The sequence below is a fragment of the Phyllostomus hastatus genome, unplaced genomic scaffold (assembly GCF_019186645.2).
Source record: "Phyllostomus hastatus isolate PE091 unplaced genomic scaffold, TTU_PhHast_1.1 phas_contig_118, whole genome shotgun sequence".
NCBI lineage: Eukaryota > Metazoa > Chordata > Mammalia > Chiroptera > Phyllostomidae > Phyllostomus > Phyllostomus hastatus.
Window position 1 is genome coordinate 3,863,586 of NW_025333543.1, and position 24,979 is coordinate 3,888,564.

Consider the following 24,979-nt stretch of genomic DNA (forward strand, 5'->3'; position numbering starts at 1 on the left):
TCTATAGCTCAAAAAAGATACTGGTTACATGGATGTATATGTTTGTCAAAATATTAACTTAAATACTTAATATTTGTGCATTTTACAAACATACATTTTTATATATTTTTTACTGTTGACACTATTACAGATGTCCTGTTCCTCCCCCCTTTTTCCCCTATCCGAAAAGCCCCTGACACTCCCCACCCTGATGTTCAACACATCGTTGTCTGTATCCATAGGCTTTGCATGTATGCGTATATGTTCTTTGGCTTATCTCTTCCAGTCACACCATCCCCCTCTAATCTGAGATCTGTCAGTTTGTTCCATGTATCCATGCCTCTGGTTTTATTTTGTTTGTCAGTTTATTTTGTTCATCAGATTCCACATATGAATAAGATCATATGGTATTTATCTTTCTCTGACTAGCTTATTTCTCTTAACATAATACCCTACAGGTCCATTCATGTTGTCACAAATGTTAAGAATTCCTTCATTTTTACAGCAGTATAGAATTCCATTGTGTAAATGTACCACAGCTGTTTTATCCACTCATTTTCTGAATGGGTTTTTGGGCTATTTCTAGACCTTGGCTATTGTAAATAATGCTGCTTTCAGCATAAGGGTGTATATTATTTCTGACTAGTGTTTTGGGATTTTTAGGATATATTCCTAGAAGTTGGATTGCTAGGTCAAAAGGAAGTTCTATTTCTATTTTTTTTTTTTAGGAAACTCCATAATGTTTTCCATAGTCTCTGTACCAGTCTGTCTTCCCACCAAGAGTGCACTAGGGTTTCCTTTTCTTTACATACTCATCAGAATTTGTTGTCTGTTGATTTATTGATGATAGACATTCTGGCAAGCGTGAGGTGATATCTCATTGTGCTTTTAATTTATATTAATTAAAGATTAATAATTAAAAATTGCAAGACTTTGTATATAATCTAGGTCCTTGAAAACTTGTGTTCCACGTGTATGGTGTCTGGAACTCCTTATTGATTCTGATATTTCACATAACAGTGATTTTCCAAGGACAACAGAAATATTTCTTGCTGAGGATAATGACATATCACAAACTGGATGGCTTAAAAATATATTTTCTCAAATTCTGAAAGCTGGACATCCAAGATCAAGTTGTTGGCAGTTTTGGTTTCTCCTAAGGCCTCTCTCATTGTCTTGCAGATGACCATACCCTTGCTGTGCACACATACCTAGTGTCTTTCCCCCATGTTACAAGGACATTAGTCATATCAGCTCACCTTTATGGCTGCAGATAACTTTAATTACCTCTTTGAAGACTATATCTTCAACTACAATCACACTGAGGGTTAAAGCATTGACATGTGAATCATGGGGCACAATTCAATATATTAACTTTTATCCACTCAGCTTGGATCTGGAATATCAACAGCACTGGGATCAAACTAAGAGCCATGGACATGCTTGTCATAGACTTGCACTAGGAGTATAGAAATTCTATATAGAGACTAGTCAGAGTTTCTTCATTGCACCTGTGAGTAGAAAATTCAAAATGGAGTTCAAGCAGAAGACTTCTTCTGGAAGAACATTGCATAAATATCTTCCAGAAGGAAATGAAAGAATTGACTAAAAGTAAGTAGTCTGACACACATTGTTTTGACTGCCCTCTCCATATAGGGCATCTCCTGAAAGAGTTATTTGTTCCTTTGGTAGTGCTGTTGTATGCAAACAATAAACTAGAGCTCCTATTGTCAAGAAGATACACATTGTAACAGAAATGGTAAAGTAAATTTCTTTATATGTTAGTTGTTAGAGGGATTTCAGACTTTAAGAATACTGGACTTCAGTTTATTTGTAATTTAATGTTAGATTTTTCATTTTCCTGATAATACCACAATGGGATAAAATTTATATTAATTTTCCAGCACTTACATTAAAAATGTTTGAAGTGCCCTAATATTTTCATTAACTTCCATTGAACAACCTCTGATGAGGACAAAATGTAGCATTTGCTGTAAGATAGATTATGGCCTTTGGGGGCAGGGAGTAAAGTTGACTTTCACCACAAATGGTACATGGAGTTTCTGTAAGAGAATAGTGGTTCATTTAATGTGAGTAATAGCATAAAGAAAGAGCATAGGTGTAAGGCTAAATTCCAGTTTTTTAATAAAGGTTTTATTTATTTTTAGAGAGAGGGGAAGGAAGGGAGAAAGAGAGGAAGAGAAACATCAGTGTGTGGTTGCCTCTCATGCTCCCCCAACTAGGGACCTGACGTACAACCCAGGCACGTGCTCTGACTGGGAATCAAACCAGTGACCCTTTGATTTGAAGGCCAACAGTCAATTCACTGAGCTATACCAGCCAGGGCAAAAGTCCAATATTTTAAGATATCAAAGACTTGGGAGACATTTAAGGCAATGCTGACTTAGAACCCCTTCCTGTTTTCTTAATTAAAGATTTTCCATGAATTCTTTTGATGTCCTGCCCTTGCCTTCTTAAACATCTACTGGAAATAAAACAAGTCACCCAGGTGGTGGAGGACATTTCCCAGTTGGGTGAGCTAAAGACCTGTAATTCCATATTTTTTCTTTGTTTTCCATCTTGGCCTGGATTGAGGCAATGATCTGAGTATGAGTTGCTTGTTCTGGAGATCCAAACTATTCCTCAACTGAGATATTCTTAGAATTTTGGTGAGATTTAAGGATGGTGTTCTTATATTAAATTAAGATTTCCAATGGCAGCATCATCAGAAATAACCTGAACATTTTCTATCTATTTGTTTTTGACTTTGTATTGGAAATAAGTGAAGAAACTTTGTTTATTAAGCCTCTCAGACAACAGAAACAAGCAGTGTCAGTTTTGAGTATCTATGTTAAATGAAGATATAAAGGTTTTAAGTGTTTATCAGTTTAGCATTATTATGGTGTCTATTTTATTTTCTGTTCTTTTCCAATCACTTCAGTTTAAAAAGTTCTCTTCTCTATAAGAATAACAACTTCTTGAGGGCAGAAATAAGTCCTTGTCTTATTTAATATCTTTCTAACACCTGGCACAATCACATATATGTATTGTGGAAAATCAATAAATATATTTGATTAGTTATATACAAATTTATTTGAGTTGCATAATTATAACAATCAGAAAAATGAGCAGTTTCTTTCAGGATGTTGTTTATATAGATTGCATTTCAAACTAAGAACATTGGTAAATTGTGTTTTTAGTGGTGAAATATTTATGCTTTTTTAAAAAAACAAGATTTAAAAAGGCAGTAGTATATATTAGATGGTAATACTCCATTTTTTAATTTCTAAAGGAATGGGACATATTATGATGGATAATGGTCAAAAACAATTTTATTTTGCTCATATCAGCTTATCTGAATGCATAAATGAAGCTGAGAGACTTTTTCCCACTTTTATATGTCATATCCAAAAGTTTATAGCCAACATAATAATTGGGCTATGTCATTTTCCCCACTTATTTGTAGGAGAATTGGGTAAAAGATATTTGACATTTCATATCACAGTCTAAAATGTTTCTATGAAGTTTTCTTTCCTATCTTATTTTAATTAAGCAATTCTAGGGCTCAGAAACTAAGGTTGATGTTATGATTGGCTTGTTTTTATACAAAGGATTAATGTACGAACAAAGAGGCAGAAATACTCTCTCCTGACTCCCCTTTCCTTCATTTATCTGTTTAGGATACTGATCCTTCTATGAATATCAATCAACCAATTAAAATGGATGACACTCTGAAGTCCAAGTAAAACTATTTAAGTAGATGCCTAGTACATAGATCCTGCATGTAACAGAAAAAACAATCCAGTTTCTGTTCTGTGCATTTTGTATTCCTCTCTAGTACTTCACTTTGTGAGTTTACACTTCAAATAAAAAACAAGCAGACTGAAAAGTGTAACTGTGCCTTTTCAGCTTACTTCCAATGTGAGATGAATACTAATATTTCACTCCCTTCAAACAGTGTGAAAAATTGGTCATTGAAAACCCTAAGTATGTTGGTGGTGCACTTGCTGGGTTCAATGCTTCATTCATTCTTACCTTGCTTTAAATTGAATTTCAACTCACAGAGAGAAAAAAATATGGGAAGGGAAAAGAAAGAATCAGCGAAAGCAATAAAAAGTGTAGAGAACATAAATATAAATCTGCCTCCTTTCATTCTGCTACAAAATATTAGAAATCACCTTGATTTTTCTTACAGTTAACCATTTATAGGGAAGCTCAAAAATCAGTTTGTGCTTTTGTTTGTTTGTGTACAATATAGACTGTTTCTTAATTTTAAAAAAATATATGTATGTAAGAGTGATTTCATTTCCCAATTTTGTGTTGGTGGCAGTTTTGAAAATATGCTTCACTGGCTTCTACTTATGCATGAACCTTGAATGCTTCATGTCCTTGGCATATACAATAGTTGTTGGAACCCTGAGAATATTCTTATGTCTTCAAATATTTTCAATTTTTTAATACTATCTTGGGATCACAGCCACTTCACTTACTATATGTATTTGATAATGTCCAAATTTACTTCTACTGACTAGATATGTTTTTTATATATCTGACTTCTATGGAACATCTCCTCTTGAAAGTATCACATCAATTTTAATCAAACCCACACTTACCAACTTTCTTTTACCACATGCCTTCCCAAACAGGTACTAAATGCCCATGTTAGAGTCCAGGCCATTTCTGCTTATCCCTCTTTCCTTTATTCCTCAGTCAATAAACAGCTACTCCTGGTTCTATTTTCTAATTTTCTTTTTTGTTCTCAAGTTACTACTTTTCACAATACCTACCTTAGTCAGAGTCATTGATGATTTCACAGCTAAGAGCCTCCTAACTAGTTTCACTACATGGAGTAGAGTTTCTAAAGTACAAACCTTATGTCACCAGAAGATTCTTTATTGTCTTCCCATTATCACTAATTTCCAAACATTGATATATGGCCCTCTCCAATCTCTGTCCTCAATCCTTTCATAGTGCACTTTGTGTTCATACCACACTCTCTTACTTGCTTCTTTTTTTTCTTGAAACTTAATCTTTGTTTGTGATGATGCAATCAACTTTTACTCATTTTCCATGCATCCTTTATATCACAAATTAGACATCACTACATCCAAAATTTTCACTGTGATCTCTTCCATCTAACTTGATTGGTTACCTCCCACTGACATGTCTAATTCTCTGTTGTACCACTTATCACATTTATAGGAAATAATTACCTGACTGTATTCCCTACATAACTGGAATTTTCATTGCATAAGGAATTGGTCTATCTTATTTACTGCTGTGCTTATATTAAAAAGATGAATGATATTTTAACCATATGATATCCCAGGAAGAGAGTTAAATATAGGCAAGTTTTCCCCTTATGGCTTTTAGTCCTGATAGTATGGTGCAGAAAACCCTTGGAACCTTCATAGTGCTCTAAGAGGCACAGAGAGAAGAGGCAAGTGCTGAGATGAATTTGACTGTTGGATCCTTAATCTTCCTGAAGAATACCATAGTAAAAATGATGCAGAACTGCCAGATCCAGAGGCACCATGTAGCTCAGACTTCAGAATTTTGTTGGCAACTAACCAGATATTTAAAAATGAGAGTTTGTCCCAATGTTTGGATATTAGTTGTGTGTCTTGAGTGTCAGAGGTTGAATGATAACCATTCTGTTATTGAGGACAAGGGGACACACTTTTGAATTGTGTGGACTGGGTGACTCACAACTACAAATGTTGAAAAGAAAAGCACCTGTGAGGTGAGCAGCAATGGTGGCATAAGAGGATCTCCAGGTCTCTCCCTTTAAAGTTACAAATCGGACAGCTATAATTCAACAGTGGATTTCCTGCTCAATACACAAACAAATCTGAGACAATGCACGCTGAGACACCTGAAGGCGGGCTTCTGAGCAAACAGCCAAGAGTGGGGGGAGGACAGAGACCCAAGTTGCGCACAACCCTAGTGTGCTGGGACCCCAGTAGGTGTCACAGTAGTGCAAAAGGGCTCAGGTGTAGCCCCCACTAGGCAGACCAGACCAAAGAGGCAGAAACAGCAATCGGGCCTGGGTGACAGGTACTCATTGAGGCTGGTCTGAAGGTCAGGGGCAGAGAAATGGATCAAAAAATGTTGTAGCATTCCAAAACCTCCAAACACTGGGCACAGGATTCTCCAGATGCAGGAACCTACCCACTCCATCCCCCTGTAGTCTACCTGTCACCAGTAAAATCCTCACTTAACACATTGTGGAAGGAATGAAAGAAACTTTTTATGCTCACTACCCACTCACCTGTGACCCATGGTTGTACAGCCTGGTGGAGGTAGCTGGGTCAATTCAGACAAAGCCACCTTGCTGGAAGTTTCTGGCTATAACAAGTTGTCTCTGGAAACACAGGAGACCCATATTGTACCACTTCCAATCCACAGGAGTGGTGCAACAAAACCAAAGTGACCGAGTGGTACAGGAGATGCTTACCTCATTGGAAAATATGGAGCATTTTTCATGGTCAAGGAGACAAGGCCCATAGAGATCCCAGAAGCCCCAGCAGTCCAATCAAGAGAAATAAAAAATAATTAATTAAATAAATAACTTGTACTTCACTGCCACCCACTGGATAACAAAAGGAAGACATCTATTCATTAACCTGCTGAACAGTGAAATATCAAATACTTTAAAAAAGCAGTTTTCATCCCCACAATTGCCCAGGCAGAGAAATAATCCATCAATCACAATGAATAACCAAGATAACAAAGGAACTCAGAAAGAAAAATTAAAAATCTCCAGAAATAAACTTAAGACATTGAAGAATGTGATTTAAATGACAGTTCTGAAAAAAACTCAATGAGATACAAGAAAACTCAGAGAAGAGATTCAATAAACTCAGAAGTAAAACCAACAAAGTAAGAACTTTAACAAAGAGACTGAAATATAAAAGAACTAGCCAGAAACTCTGCAGCTGAAGCATTTAATAAACCATACCCTGATACCAAAACCAGGGAAAGACAACAAACACACAAAAATTACCAAGCGGAATAATTTCAACCGAAGATGCTGATGGAGTAAGTGGATTTTGTGTACACCTCCCAGAACCAAACTGAAAATTAAATCAGATTTGGGGAAAATCACCCAGAATGACCAAATGAAGACTGGCTGAAGAGATTTATAACTAAGGCTGCTAAAGAAGACATTGAGACTGGTAGGATGGGTAGAGAAGCAAAGAGGGTTGACCATGCTCCCACTAGCAGCAGCTGAGCTGCCAGAGAGATATCTCAGCTGCAGGAGGTTCAAACTGAGAGGCCCAGGACCTAAACCCCAGAATAGGTTCCTCACCTCAGGGCACCAGAGTAGGGAAATGATGTCAACATGGCATGGGGTTGTAAAAAGCAGGGCTTTCTCTCTGCCAAGGAGAGGCAAAGGTACCCTGCAAAGGGTCAACATGCAAAATTTTGTCACAGCCACTCACACTGGACTCTGGCAGATGGAAGGCAGTTCAGAATGGGATCACTTTAGGAGAGTCTGGGGCATTTGTCTCTAAGGAGAGACACATGGGAACAACCATCAAAATCCTTGTGCTGAATCAAGCTCAGATACACACAATAGGCATCTTTTCTGGGTGGAACAATCCCCTTCTAGGGGCATCAGCCTAGAGGAAGGCAATTACCCCACCCTTAGGAATTTTTTGTATCCCACCAGAGTAGCAGTGCCATAGGCCAGGGCATAGCCTTCTGGGTAGACTCAAGGGAGATTAGTGACTGGCTATATGGAGGGACTATTCTTTCCTTTTCCTTTCATGTGAACCTGACAAGCACTTCCTCCGCATGGGAAATCCATAGAAGCAGTTTCTCATCTTCTGGCAGACTCAACCTCTGGGCTCCAGAGACTCCACCTGCCTGAATACTAGGGGCTCTGCTCTGCCAAAGTCAAGGCAAAATTCAGGACACACCCAGTGACTTGGGGAGGGAGGTGGGGAGGAACAATCACCACCTTCCCTGAAGCCTGAACTGTATGTCCTCCTCACCACAGATTCATTAGCTCTGTTCTTTTGATTCTGCTGAGAATTTTTCAGAGAATAAGTCTGGCATGCAGCCGGAGGCAGATCCTAGGGTGCCTTGGAACATTTGCTGGTCCAACTCCTGACCTCGTGCTGGTAAAAGCTATCCTTGAAGAGTACCTTCATCATTCCCAGGCACAGCCAGGTTCAGCAGAGGACACAACAAGCTGTGGATTGCTTGTACTTTCAAGCAGGGTGTAAGGGCAGTGTATCTGGCACTGGCCTGAGCTGGAGTCCAAACCAAGAGCTTAAATCCAACATGCCAAGTGGCCAGCTTCAGACAACAATGGAACAGGATCCAACAAATCTCAAAAACGGCATATCCAAAGAGAGATCACAGGAGGGAAGCAAACTGCACAGGAGAAATCTGGGTTGTTGTTTTTTAATTTTTTCTTTTTTAATTTTTTGCTTCTTTCTCTACTATTTTTTCTTTTCTGTTTTTTTCTCTTTTTTCCTTTCTTGTTCTTTTTTATTTTATTTTTCTTATTTAATTTGTTTTTTCCTTTTTGTTTTTCTTAATATTTCCCTTTTATTTTTTATTTTAAATATATTTATTATATCTTTTTATTTATGTGTTGTTATATGTACTATTACTTCATATATATTTCGTATATTTGTGTATATATATTTCTTATTATATATATGCTTTCTTTTTCCTTTCTTTTTTTTTTTATCAGCACCCACATAGCAGCTTGCATGCTGTGATCTCACAGTCAGCCGTCCAAGGGTTGATGCCACTTATGAATGGACTAATAGCAATCTAGACTCAATTACAATATTCCCTAATCCACTTTGAAATCTAATTCTCTTCTTCCTGCTATTTATAGTCTATTGCAATATCTTTTCACACACACTAAGTATTCCCTGACTGATCAGGGCCTGGAGGATTATCTGAAGGACATTTGCATTTTGCAAAGTACTTGAAGTGTGAATGCCGTGGGTGGGTCAGGTATCAGAGAGACAATAAGGAGGATGTCAGGCTTTTCCAGAATTCTCGCAACCATTTTATGCTTATTCTTAATAAAACTGTCTGCATGCATTTAATGTAACCTAAAGCATGACTCTACATATCAATTACATTTTCTCCCAAACTACTTGAAGAGTGAACAGTTTCTAGGTTCACTCCAAACATCTTTGTTCTAATTTAAATCAAAACTATAATTCCTTATTGTTTATAGTTATTTATTTAGACTAACTAATACTCACCTCTTTTTCATTAAAATGAATTCAGACAAATGTTACACCAGGTTGCACATTACAAATGAGATTTCATTATTTAAACTTTCTATGCCGATTTTTCTTTCTAATAAGCTAGTCTATGCAAATGCAACAGTCTCTGTATGTCTGACTAACTTTGTCAGCTACAGAGGACATTCTCTAAAATCACACTAAAATAATGACATTTAAAGCAAGACTATTGTTAAGTCCTATAATAAGAAAGACTATCAATTTCCCTTTCTTATAGCATATTTAATTTTGGTTATTAAAATTCAGAGGGAACAACAGGTATGTAAAGAGAAACTATACATACTTCTGATTCCATAAAAATTATTTAAATTACCTGAATTAAGAAGAAATGATTATTTATAAGATCAACATAAATGATATAGTAATTTTTTTTCTCCTGACAAACTTGTGCTCACTTAATTGTCTGTATTCAGAATAGAAATGGACTTAAAGAAAACAAGTTTAAAAATTCCCAGATATTGGTACAAATATGAGGTTATTGTTTGAAACGAGGACATAGAATACAAAATAATGAAAGTTTATTTTTGGTTTTTGAGTAAGGACAAAACATTCATTCATAGTTTGTATTTTTCACAGAACAAAATATATTAAGAAAAAGTAATTAATATTCTTCATTTTTCCTGGTTTACATTTTTATTGTGGTAAGAACTCAACATGAGATTAACAAATTTCTTAACAAAATATCTTAAACTTTTAAGTATACAACACAGTATTGTTAACTATAGGCACAATGTTGTACAGCTGATATCCAGAACTTGTTCATTGTGTTTCATAAGTGAAACATTATATTCTTGAGCTTAATGGAGTCAAGGACAAGTTTCCAGCAGATTCCACTGCTCTGCATATGAATGCACATTTGAGCATATAAAGAAACAAAAAATGACTTGTGTATGATGTAGTATACTGGGAAGAGCATTGAGAGTGTATAATTTCTGAGTTTGAGTCTAAATATTGCTACTCACAAAATGTAAGAGATTTTAAGATTCTTTTTTAAATTTTAAAATAAGCACAGTATTAACTTACTCTCAGATCTATGAGGCAAAGAAGTAAAAAATGTAGAGGTTTGGTTTTGTTTTTTAAGTTCAGAGTACTCAACATATGTAAGTCAATGTATTATTGCCAGGCCCATATCTGATGCTTTATTGATCTACAATATTCTTAGAATGTCCCATCAGACAATTAAATTTGGGTACTAAATGATAATTTTCTCTGGTATTGTAGCAATGTTGTTGCTTGAGAGAATAAGGAAGAATTATACTAATATGAAGATTCAAACCAATGGCAGTGATTTAAAAGTTAATACCTGTCTACACAAACATTCAGAGATTTTACATTAGATATATATATCTACAAAGTCCCATTTTCATTCTGTTCTGTGACTAATTTGCATGTCACTGAGCCTCAGTTTTCTTCAAATGTAAAATATCCAGAGAAGACATGCATTTTAGTCAAACTGGGCAAGATAGAGACCATTGGAGGGTCAAGGAAAGCCAAAACAATGATGCAAAATTAGGCTTTGGGGATCCCTGCCTACCCCACTTCAGTCAATATAGTTCTATTTTTATCTTCCCCACTTTCATGAAAGATGAACTATACAAAAACAGTTCAACAGAAGAAAATGTCAAGATTCATGTGGCTATAATGTCCTGTGATTAGAAAATTCTATGTAAAGCTCTGGTGTGGAAAATTGAAAATCCACACATGAGTTTCACAACAACAAATGTAGTATTAGCATTCCTTTCAGTCTCAAAAAAATAAAACAGTGCTCTCAGTGACTTACTCCCACTATATGTTGGATACATATTCACACAGATGATATCATGCATATCTCCCTCAATTGCTGTATTTTGCATTGATGATGTTGGGGCAGAGCTAAACAGAAAAGGAAAGAAATATTCTGCAGATAAAGGCAGCCAGTCAAGAAACGTACATGGAAACTGAAATATCAGTCAGGAAAAGAAAAGTAAGTAAATAATAGGATTACTACAGGAAAATGTGGGAGTCAGGTATTATTGGTTTAAGTCAGCTAGATGCAGCCCTCTTTCAGACTCCCTTTAGCATGGGATCAGCTGGACCGGCTGTGAGATCTGAGAGGTAGAAAAATATTGCATTTTTTGCAACAACAGGAAAAGGTGGTAGAAGTGAAATCTTTGTTGGATAATGTATTTTCTACTTTACATTGCCATCCTTGGTCTGCCTCTAATAATGATTATTGTTAAAACAGCAGCTAATATCTAAAGTGATTTCTTTCAGCAAAAAATCACTTGAAAACCAAAGCATCTGGATTACCTTACATAAATGATTAAAAAAGAGGACTGATAAATCTAGAATGACACTTCACAATGAAGCTGAAGGGAAAAACAGATGAATACTGACCAAGTTCTTCATATGATTTGGGTTTACCTTGAATGTATTTTATGAATTTAAAGAAGATAAACTGATTTCTATTGTACTCCAAACATACATTCTATAAGGGTAAGAGGTGAAAAAAAGACACTAGTAAAACTTTATAATTTGTTTTTCTTTGCCTTTCAAACAAGAATTAAGTAACTACAGCATGCCTATTCTGGACTAGGGACAAAATGCCGAATTAAACATCCTATCTGCAGTCCACTCCATGTATAAGGGATATAAAATGAGAATAAATGGAAAGTAATATGCTAAATTCCACAATAAAAAAACATGAAGTGCTAACAAAACAGAGCATCATTTCCCCAGTATTCCTCTGACAGCACTTAGATTTTTTACGGGTCACAGAACTTACACTTTAAAATCTATTCAACCTAATAAGTGAATTTGGCAGAGCAGAAGGATACAAAGTCAATACTCAGAAATTGAAGGCAGTTTTGTACACCAAAACTGGTGTACAAAATATCAGAAACAGAAATGAAATATCAGAAACAGAAATCATGGAAAAAATCCCATCTACTTTAGCAACAACAACAAAAAAAGTGCCTAGGAATAAACCTAATCAAGGAGGCAAAAGACCTGTACTCAGAAAACTACACAACACTAAGGAAAGAAATTAAGGAAGATACAAATAAATGGACATATACACTGTGTTCATGGATTGGAACAATTAATATCACCAAAATGTCCATACCACCAAAAGCAATTTATAGATTCAACACAATCTCTATTAAAATACAAATGATATATTTCACAGATATAGAACAAACATTTCAAAAATGTATATAAAACCATAAATAACCCCTGAAACACTGCAGCAATTTTGAGGAAAAAAAAAGAACAAAGTAGGAGGGATCACAATACATGATATGTAACTATGCTACATGGACACTATAATTAAAACAGTCTGGTACTGGCATAAGAACCAACACATAGATCAATGGAACACAATGGAGAGCCCAGAAATAAATCCAAGACTCTAAGGTCAATTAATGTTTGACAAAGGGAGAAGAAGCATAAAATGGAGTGAAAATAGCCTCTTCGGCGAATAGTGTTTGGAGATCTGGGCAGCTGCATGCAAAACTATGAAACTCAACCACCGACTTATACCATACACAAAAATAAACTCAAGATTGACATCAGATTAAATATAAGTCATGGCACCATAAAGTTCTAGAGGAGAATATAGGCAGGAAAATCTCAGATATTCCAAGCAGCAATAGTTTCAACAATATGTTCCCTAGAGCAAGGGACATAAAGGAAAGAATAAAAGGGACTTCATCAAATTAAAAAGCTTCTGCATGGCTAAAGAAAATATTAGCAAATGAAAGGAAACCAACCATATGTGAAAATATATATTGCCAATGATACCTCAGACACGGGTTTGACCTCCAAAATATATAAAGAACTTACATGACTTCACTCCAGGAAGACAAACAATCCAATTAAAAAATGGGCAAAGGACCTGAACAGACACTTCTCTAAGGGGGATTTACGGAGGGCCCAGAGACATGTAAAAAGATGCTCAGTAGCACTAGCCATCATAGAGATGTAAATTAAAACCACAGTGAGATACCACTTCACACCAGTCAGAATGACCATCATAAACAACTCGGCAAACAACAAGTGTTTGCGAGTATGTGGAGAAAAGGGAACCCTAGTGCATTGTTGTTGGGATTGCAGACTGGAGCAGCCATTGTGGAAAACAGTGTGGGATTTCCTTAGAAAACTAAACATGGAACTGCCTTTTGATCCAGTGATTCCACTGATGGGATTATACCCTAAGAGTGGTGAAACACCAATCCAAAAGAATCTATGCACTTCAATGTTCACAGCAGCACAATTTACAATAGCCAAAAGCTCAAAGCAACCTAAGTGCCCACCAGTAAATGAGTGGAACAAAAAACTGTGGTACGTTTAGCACAATGGAATACTATGCAGCAGAAAGAAAAAAAAAGAGTTTCTATCCTTCTCTACAGCATGGATGGAACTGGAAGGCATTATGCTAAGTGAAATAAGCCAGATGGTGAAAAACAAATACCATGTAATCTCACTTATAAGTGGGACCTAATCAACAAAACAAACAAGCAAGCAAAATATAACCAGAGACATTAAAATAAAGAACAACCGGATAGAAACCACAGGGGTGGGAGAGGGGGTAACAGGAGAAAGAAGGGGAAGGAATGTGAAGGAACAGGTATAAAGGCCCATGGACAAAGCCAAAGGGGAGTAGGACTGAGGGTGGGAGTTGCGGGTGGTGGGGCAGGGGAAAGTGGTAGGGGGAAAATGGAGACAACAGTAAACAGTAAACTTGAACAACAGTAAAAAAAATCATTTAAAAAAGTGGACAAGATATCAGCTGGCCACTCTAAAGTTAAAAGCAATTGGGCTTAAACAAGTGGTAGATTTTATATTGGAAAAATTCTGCTAGAGGTTTTAAGATAACAGTATGTAGTTTAATAAGGGCTGAATTGATTTTCCTATTCTCAAGAAAGCATTGCATAATTTGATACTGAAATTCACTTTTAAAAAACAATCATTTGAGAGTAGATTGATTTCAGTATAAATTCTTATTATCATTATCATTATTATTATTTAAGATATATTTATTTATTTTTAGAGAGAGGGGAAGGGAAGGAGAAAGAGAGGGAGTGAAACCTCAATGTGAAGTTGCTTCTCACATTCCCCCCACCAGGGCCATGGCCCACAACCTAGACATGTGCCCTGACAGGGAATCGAACCAGTGAACCTTTGGTTCACAGGCTGACACTCAGTCCAGCTGAGGTTAGAAATTGTATTAACTACCAACTTAATAGATATTCCTTCTTTCACTTCTTTTTTTCTTTTTGAGCCGTAGATTGCATTTTCATTAATAATTACTCATTTTTTAATTACAAAAAATCCAGCTTTCATAAAAATAACATTTTATCAATAAAAATCTGCTTTTAATATTAAAAAATCATAGAAACACCTCTAGAAAATTAATACATAGAGGCTTTCAACTCTTTAATTCTTTTTTTAAAATTTTTTAAAGATTTTAATTATTTTATTTTTTAGAGAGGGAAGGGAAGATAGGGAGGGATGGAGGGAGGGAGAGAGAGAGAGAGAGAGAGAAACATCAATGTGCGGTTGCTGGAGGTTATGGCCTGCAACCCAGGCATGCACCCTAGCTGGGAATCGAACCTGCGACACTTTGGTTTCAACTCTAATTCTTTAAAAATATGTCAGGATATCATTCTTCATGGAAAAATTAGAAAAAGCTTGCCAATTAGAAAAACTACTAAATTTGCATATATTTCTGTTTTCTAGTCCTTTCCAGAGTATAGCACTAAAATTTATGATAAAATTGGGGTGAGGTCTAACTCAAACAGTAATGTGTTACAGCTGTGATAATTATGACTGTCTTCTTATCACAATTAGTGAGAGAGCAATGGGCTCTTAGTAGGAGATCAGTGACACTCAAAATGGGACATGGATTGAAAGTCTAGTGTGGTCACACCTTTCTTGGATATTTCTAAAATTTGCCTTCCTGCCTTCCTTGCCCCAGCAAAGAAGCAGTAACATACACACTCACTCAATGTTACTGTATTTGCAGATAGGGCCTTATATGGAGATAAAATAGGTTATGTGAGGTCATAAGAATGAGTTTTAATCTAAAAAGTCTGGTGCTTGTAAGAAAAGGAAGAGACACCTAATATCTGTGTTCCTCTTTTTAGACCTCACCCTCTCCCTTCCCCAACTCCCAGGAACACGGGAAAGGTCAGGTGAGGACACAGTAAGAAGGTAGGCATCTACAAGCCTGGAGAAGCCCTCTCATCAGAAATCACTTTGCTAACACCTTTATACAGAGAGGGGCAAAAGTAGGTTTATAGTTGTGAGTACACAAAACACAGCACTTATTCTTGTATTATTTATTAATTGTATTATTTTCCATGAACAACTGTAAACCTACTTTGACCCCACCCTGTATTGAACTTCTAGCCTCTAGAACTATGAGAAAATAAATTTCTATTGTTTAAGCCACCCAGTCTATGCTATAGAATTTTGCTGTGGTAACTCAAAGATATCTGTATCTAGCCCTGACTGGTGTGGCTCAGTTGGTCCTCCTGGAGCAAAATATCTCCAGTTTTATTCCTGGTTGGGGCACATGCCTGGGCTGCAGGCAGGGCCCCAGATCAATGTTTCCCTCACATATCAATGTTTCTCTCCCTCCTTCTCCCTCCCTCACCCTCTCCCTAAAAATAATTAAATGAAATGTTTTTAAAAGAGGATATCTCATTTAGCTCTGTCATCCCAATTTCTTGCTTTTTCTCTATATAATGAAGTTATGCCTGTGTATGTTTTCTTCCTTTTAAGATTGGAGAATTGGGGTAACTTTATTTAATTTAGTTCCCTAAATCATAACTTATTTAGAGATATTTGTAGGTAAATTATTAACCATTAACTTGCTAGTTTCTCTATTCATAATACATGAAGAGAAGGCAGCAACTTCTAGAAGATAAATAAGGACAATTTTCTGAAATATATTCATCATAGTATATACTAATGATCTATGAAGTCAGAGAAGCTGTATCTACTCTCCACAATGCATAAATGACCCTTGCTTCTGTTTCAATGTAGTCTCATGTGGTGCTGTTGTGTTTCAGATAGCAGTTTAAATCTATGAAATTGTCTTTTAAATAGCTCCCTGTTCATGCAAGTAAAACACACCTGCACAAAACTTTGCATAACATAAAAAATTAAAATGGATTTAATTTATATGCAAGCAGAAAATGCACATACTTTTAGCAAAATATAAAAATTAACTAATAACTAATGTTATTTATGATATCAGGATATCTGTCATTATTAGGCTTATTCATACATGACACTACTAAAAAGTATAATTTTACAAAGAGCATGAAGATCATCTCTGTCACTGAAGGAAAATTAACCTTGCTGAATTTCATCATATTCTGTACTCACTATTTTAAGTTAAGAAAATACATGTTAATGTAAACTCACTAATGCCCTTAACTATATTACTATAGAATCAAAAATGTGGCTATTCTGAGCTTACAAGGCAGGTGCATGTGCCAGGTATATTTTTATTTCTCATTTTATTTTTTTTGCATATGTGACTTTACTATCTATTAAACTAAATTAAAATATGTAAAAACTGAAAAGAAAACATAAGAAAAGTATTTACAATCATATCACCTCACATTTTGAAAAAAATTAAAACACTTTTTCTTGTGCTAACTTTATTTTTTTAATTTTTATTGTTGTTCAATTACATTTGTCTCCATTTTCCCCCCATTGCTCTCCTCTACTTAATTTTTTACTTAACATTTTGTCATTATCAACTCCCCTTATAGTAACTTTTAACAATGTTACTAATAGAAAGATGTAAATTAAAACCACCATGAGACATCACCTTGAACCTGACAGAATGGCTACCACCAGTAAATCCACAAAAAACAAGTGCTGAGGATGATATGGATAAAAGGGAACCTTTATGCACTATTGGTGGGAATGCAAACTGGTGCAGCCACTGTGGAAAACAGTACTGAGTTTCCTTCAAAAATTAGAAATGGAACTGCCTTTTGATCCAGCAATCCCACTTCTGGGAATATATCCAAATAATCCTGAAAACACCAATTTGAAAGGATATATGCACCCCTTTGTTCATTGCAGTATTGTTTACAATAGCCAAAATTTGGAAACAGTCTGAGTGTCCATCAGTAGATGAGTAGATAAAAAAGCAGTGGTACATATACACAATGGAATACTAAGCAGAAAGAAGGAACTCCTACTTTTCATGACAGCATGGATGGAACTAGAGAGTATTATGCTAAGTGACATAAGCCAATTGGTGAAAGACAAATACCATATAATCTCACTTATGTGTGGAATCTATTGAGAAAAATTAACTGACAAACAAAATAGAACAGAGGCATGGATAAAAGGAACAGACTGAGAGCTCTCAGAGGGAGGGGGGACAAGATGAAAGAAGGTGAAGGGATTAGCCAAAGAACACATATGCATAACCACAGACACAGAAATCAGTATGATGATGGCCAAAGGTGGGGAGGCAAAGGTGAGGGCAAGGAGGGGAGAACAAGGGAGTGGAAACACTTGTAATAGCATAAACAATAAAAATAAAGTAAAATATAATATGGGTATATCATATCTTTAATGAGCCAAATTAAATAGTTTGTACTTTTACAATTTTGATATTACATATTATTAAGGGTATGTCCATTTATTCTCTTAAGTATTTACCTTGAATAAATTACTATGAAGAAATTGAGATAAAATTATATGGCCATTTCTAGGATGAGAGATACTTTACCATATTGATTTTCAAAAGTGTTTCAATTTATACTATTAACTATCAATTTATGAATTTACCAGTTCAACAATAAACTTTCCAACAGTGATTGCCATAATTTTTAACCAAAATTTTTTACCAAATGGTTACTCTTTAGAGATCAAACTTACTTGAATGCATATATTTATTTGTTTATTTGGTATGAATATTATAAAATAATTATTACTGTGGAAAGACACATGTAAAGCAGCAAGCAACATATGGAAGGACTGTTGAAAAGGAAGCCATTAAACAGAGTGGAGGAGAGGTTGAAAGATAGTACACAAAACATTATGTCACAGTTTTGTTTTGGCTTAGAGAAAGCTAATGATAAGAGAACTGTTAAGTAAATTAAAATACTGAAAAGAGTAATCCTAAGGAAAAGATCATTACTGGTGGCAATGTGAGACTTATTTGTTTTTTAATTAAAATCTCTTAATGTGAATATATGCCATTTTTAAAGATAAAGAAGAGTTCTTGATAATTTGATGTCCAAAAAGTTTAATTGAATTGATCAATATTATATATTTGATTATAAGCAGAGTCAGGAATGGTTCCTAGGTAAGTACTCTTTCTGGTATATCTCATCCCCAGCATCCACCTAGTGGCTATTATTTATTTGTGCTTGACACCCAAGGAACTTTAGAAATGGTTAACCATAAGGGTTGATTTGAGGGTATATATCACCCAGCAAGGACCACTGTTACATAATGTGAAATTTCCACTGTTAGTTATCTCTTTGATTAAAGCATTCAAAGACACCATTAGAATTAAAATAATACTGGGAAGTTGGGATTAAAATTTATGATTTTCTTATCTTTGTACATGCTGTTTTTTATTTTATTCCATGTTTTAAAGAAGTAAACCACTGAATATATATGTTGATGCTCTAAACAACAAGAATCAATGTACTTTTTAGAGGGAAATCCTGACAGAATGCCTAGAAGCTCAAACAGCTGTAAGAATACACTAAAATTCTTCATGTCAAAGACAGCAGGATGCTACTGAATCAAAAATGTCAAACACAAATGGCCAATGGGTTTGGCATAGCAATGACTTCATGCATTTTAAAACAGTGCTTTTCAGTGAACCAAATAGCAGAAACATGTGAGCATGCAGATGCAGACATGTATAAACATATCAATGTGATTGTTTCAAAGTATTCAAAATATTTAAATATCTATTAAAATGTCTTTAAAAAAAATCCACTGTATGTCATGGATAAAGTAGACATCACACTATTTTTCTTCTTCCCCATCTCCTGTTTGGCCCTATTTCATTAAGGTCAAGTCAGTTAATCCTTTGCTAATCTTCCATAATCCTTGTGAAAGTTTCTAAAACAGTATTTATCACCTTTTAGCAATTATTTACTTATACAGCTATCTTTCTCATCAGACCTGTAGATTCTGGAAAGCAAAAAATTACATATTTGTTATTATATTCTTTACTAATAACTCCTGGCACATAGAAGTAAAGAATAAGTGTTTTTTATGTGTTAAATAAATGTTATAAATAGTGATGATGATATTAGGGGAATATAAGACTTTTATTCTCATTTTAGGTTTCAGTGGGTGAGAACAATACTAGTAAATAAGATAGTTAAAGAATTCCATCATGTATTTGTTCTGCAATAAAGCATTACATTTCCTTTTTTCTTTATCTTGTATTACAACATTCTACTTGACATTGACTAATAGTGGACATAGCTTGAGGCCTGGAGAGAAAATCCATGTCTTTGATAGCTACTGGCAATTCTGTACTTCTTCTAAGCAGTAGGTCTTATGGTCTATAAGACAAATACCAATGAGAATAAATTTACCCCAAACCTAAAAACCATTTATCAAATCACAGGGGAGGTGTTTAGTTCTTTGTCATTTATCTGCTTTTAGGGAAATTCTCATAATAGTAAAAAATGATACAGTACTACTGAGAGTTATTTACAGAATATTTAGAGAAGGGATATTATTATTTATGAGTAAAGTCATAAATATGTTGTACTGGATTTTAATGGGCAATGGGTTATGAGAAACAAACCTAGAAGATGAAATAGAGTGGACATTGGACAGTTATTTTTCTGAATCCCTATTCCAATAAGCTGTTTTGTCCACAATGACTGACAAAAGGGAGATATTTGTCACAAAGAGTACATTTTTATTACATTTTATTTTTTGTTTGTTTCATAAATTACTTTATTGTTGTTCAGTTACAGTTGTCTGCATTTTTCCCCCTACTCCCCCCTCACCCCAGCTAAACCCACCTCCCTCCCTTGCTTCCACCCTCCCCCTTGGTTTTGTCTATGGGTCCTTTATAGTAGTTCCTGAAACCCCTTCTGCATACAGTCCCCTGCCCCCTCCCCTCTGGCTATTGTTATATTGTTCTTAATTTCAATGTCTCTGCTTATATTTTGTTTGCTTTTCTCTTTTGTTGATTGTGTTCCAGTTAAGGGTGAGATCATATGGTATTTGTCCCTCACTGCCTAGTTTATTTCACTTAGCATAATGCTCTCCAGTTCCATCCATGCTGTCCCAAAGGGTATAAGCTTCTTGTTTCTCCCTGCTCACAATAGAATTCCATTGTGTAAATGTACCATAGTTTCTTGATCCATTCATTTGCTGATGGGCACTTAGGTTGCTTCCAGCACTTGGCAATTGTAAATTGTGCTGCTGTGAACACTGGGGTGCATAGGTTTTTTGGATTGGTGTTTCAGGGCTCTTAGGGTATAATCCCAGCAATTCCATTGCTGGGGCAAAAGGCAGTTCCATTTTTAGTTTTCTGAGGAAATCCCATACTGTTTTCCACAGTGGCTGCCCCAGTCTGCATTCCCAAAACAGTGCATTAGGGTTCCATTTTCTCTGCATCTTCTTCAACACTTGTTTGTTGATTTGTTTATGATGGTCATTCTGACTGGTGTATCTCATTGTGGTTTTAATTTGCATCTTGCTGATGACTAGTGATGGTGAGCATCTTTTCATATGTCTCTGGGCCCTCTGTATGTCCTCCTTGGAGAAGTGTCTGTACAAGTCTTTTGTCCAGTTTTTAATTGGGTTTTTTGTCTTCCTGGAGTGGAGTCCTGTGAGCTCTTTATATATTTTGGAGATCAAACCCAGGTCTGAGGTATAATTGGCAAATATGTTTTTTGTAGCATCCAGCAAACTCGAGAACAAATATCAGACACTTTCAGGGTATCAAAGATGTTACTTTATTGGCCAAGTTTAACCTGCGCAGGGGTGAACTCTCAAAGTGTCCAGTGACACAGTGCCCACAAGGAGCTGCAAACGAGAGCCGCACCGAGCGCTTACAACTACGTTCTTATATATGGGCAGGCAAGCAAGCGTTATACAGAAGTAGACGTGGCAGTTAGTAATTCGCTTACAAAGACCGCGTGCGGGAATTTCAAACCAAGCATTCTTTCATAAGGCGGGAAGGCAGGATGTTTGTTCATTAACCTAGTAATCTCCTGGTTCTAGCTAGCTAGTTTTCTATTTTCTCATTAAAAACTACAAAGCACTGCTTATCTAGCCTACCCAGGGGAGAGCGTCTGCTAGACACAGGATGTTTGCTTTGACTGTACTTTGTCTCTTTTATCATTTCTTGTTAGCTACAATGTGGTTCTTGTCTATTAAGGTTAAACTTAGTTCTTAATTTCCTTGTTCCCAACATTTTTCCATATAGTTGGTCCTCTTCTCATTTTAATGCTCTTTTCTTTAGCCATGCAGAAGTTTTTTAATTTGATAAGGTCCCATTTCTTATTCTTTCATGTCCATTGCTTCAGGGGACATATCAGTGAAGATGTTGCTGCACGGAATGTCTGAGATTTTCCTTCCGATGTTTTTCTCTAGGACTTTTATGGTGTCATGACTTATATTTAAGTCTTTTATCCACCTTGAATTTATTTTTGTGTATGGTGTAGGTTGCTAATCGAGTTTCATTTTTTTGTATGTATCTATCCAGATCTCTCAACACCATTTGTTGAAGAGGCTATTTTTACTCCATTTTGTGTTGCTGCCTCCTTTGTCATATATTAGTTGACCATAGAGATTTGGGTTTATTTCTGGGCTCTCTGCTCTGTTCCATTGGTCTATGTGCTTGTTTTTATTCCAGTGCCAGACTGTTTTGATTACAGTGGCCTTGTAATATAGTTTGATATCAGGTATTGTGATCCCTCCTACTTTGCTCTTCTTTCTCAAAATTGCTGCAACTATTTGGGGTTGTTTATGGTTCCACATAAATATCTGAAATGTTTGTTCAATGTCTGTGAAATATGTCATTGGTACTTTAACAGGGATTGCATTGAATCTATAAATCCCTTTGGGTAGTATGGCCATTTTGATGATGTTAATTCTTCCAATCCATGAGCATGCTGCATGCTTCCATTTGTTTGTCTTCCTTAATTTCTTTTTTTGGTGTTGTATAGCTTTCTTAATACAGGTCTTTTACCTCTTTGGTTAGGTTTATTCCTAGATATTTTATTCTTCTTATTACTATATCAAATGGGATTTTCTCCCTGATTTCTGTTTCTGATATTTCATTGTTGGTGTACAAAAATACCTTTGATTTCTGAGTATTAACTTTGTATCTGGCTGTTTTGCCAAATTCATTTATTAAGTTGAGTAGTTTTTTGGTGGAGTCTGTATGGTTTTCTATGTACAGTATCATGTCATCTCCAAACAATGACAGTTTTACTTCCTCCTTTCCAATTCAGATTCCTTTTATTTCTTTTTCTTTTCTGATTGTTCTGTCTAGGACTTCCAATACTATGCTGAATACTAGTGGTGAAAGTGGGCATCCTTGTCTTGTTCCCAATCTTAATGGGAAACCTTTAAGTTTTTGCCCATTGAATATAATGTTGGCTGTAAGTCTCTCATATATGGCTTTTATTGCATTGAGGAATGCTCTTTATATTCCCACTTTGCTGAGTGTTTTTAACATAAACGGGTGCTGTACCTTATCAAATGCTTCTCCCACATTTATTGATATGATCAAGTGATTTTTTGTGTTTTGTTTTGTTTATGTGGTGTATTATATTTATTGATTTGAGAATATTGTACCATCCTTGCATTTCTGAGATGAATCCCACTTGATCATGGTGTATGATGTTTTTAATGTATTGCTGGATGTGGTTTACAAGTATTTTGTTGAGGATTTTAGCATGTACATTCATCTGCAATATTGGCCTGAAGTTTTCCTTCTTTGTTATGTCTTTTTCTGGTTTTGAGATTAGGATTATGCTGAATTCATAAAAAGAGTTTGGGGGACTTTCATCTTCTTGAATTTTTTGGAATAATCTGTGGAGGATGGTGGTTAGCTCTCCCTTAAATGCTTTGTAAAATTCTCCTGTAAAACTGTCTGGTCTCGGACTTTTGTGTGTTGGAAGTCTTTTGATTACTGTTTCAATTTAGTCAGCTGTTATTGGTCTGTTCAGGCTTTCTGTGTCTTCTTTATTGAGTTTTGGAAGATTATATTTTTCTAGAAATTTGTCCATTTCACCTAGGTTTTCAAATTTCTGGGCATATAGTTCCTCATAGTAATTTCTTACAATCTTTTGTATTTCTGTAGTATCAGTTGTAGTCTCTCCTTTTTCATTTCTGATTGTGTTTATTTGGGTCTTCTCTTTTTTTTCTCTCTATGAGCCTGCTTAAAGTCTTTACAATTTTGTTTATCTTTTCAAAGAACCAGCTCCTGGATTCACTTATTCTCAGAATTGTACTTTTAGTCTTTCTGTCATTTAATTCTGCTCTGACCTTGGTTATTTCCATCCTTCTACTTGCTCTGGGTTGTCTTTGTTGTTGTTATTTGAGTTCTTGTAGGTATAGTGTTAGGCTGTTTATTTGAAATGTTTCTATCTTTTTAGGTAGGCCTGTATGGCTATGAACTTCCCTCTCAGGACTGCCTTTGCTGTGTCCTGTAAGTTTTTGATTGTTGAGTTCATTTTCATTTGTTTCCAGGAACTTTTTAATTTCTTCCCTAAGCTCATTCTTCCCTAAGCTCATTCTAAGGTTGATTTCTTCCCTAAGCTATTCATTGTTTAATAGCATGCTATTCAATCTCCATAAATTTGAGTGTTTGGGTTTTTTTCCTTGAGGTTGGTTTCTAGTTTCAGTCCCTTGTGGTCAGAGAAAATGTTTGACGTGATTTCAGTTTTCTTGAATTTCTTGAGGCTTGTTTTGTGTCCTATGATGTGGTCTATCTTTGAAAATTTTCCATGTGCTTTTGAAAAGAATGTGTATTTTGCTTCTTTGAGATGAAAGGCTCTATACAAATCAGTCAAGTCCATTTCATTAGGGCCTTGTTCAATGCCACAATATCTTTGTTGATATTTTGTTTGGAAAATCTGTCTATTTTTGACAGTAGGGTGTTAAAATCCTCTACTATAATTGTGTTGCTGTCAATATCTTTCTTGAAGTCCTCCAAGATTTTCTTTATGTATTTGAGTGCTCCTATATTGGGTGCATATATATTTACAATGTTTATGTCTTCTTGATAGATTCTTCCCTTGAGTATTATGAAGTGACCTTCTGGGTCTCTCTTTACAGACCTTTTTTTGAAGTCTATTTTGTCTGATATGAGTATTGCTACCCAGCTTTTTTCTCCTGTCCATTTGCTTGGAATATCTGTTTCCAGCCCTTCATTTTCACTCTGTGTAGGTCTTTTGTTCTCAGGTGTGTCCCTTGTAGACATAATATGTTTGGGTCTTGTTTCCTTATCTATTTGGCTATTTTATGTCTTTCAATTGGAGAATTTAATCCACTTACATTTAAGGTTAGTATTTTTTTATTTTTTAAATATATTTTATTGATTATGCTATTACACTTGTCCCATTTCCCCCCCCCCTTCACTGCTCTCTGCCCAGCTCACCCCGTGCAGCCCATATATCCCCCTTTACTTCATGTCTCTGGGTCATACATATAAGTTCTTTGGCTTCTACATTTTTTTATACTATTCTCACCCTCCCCCTGTC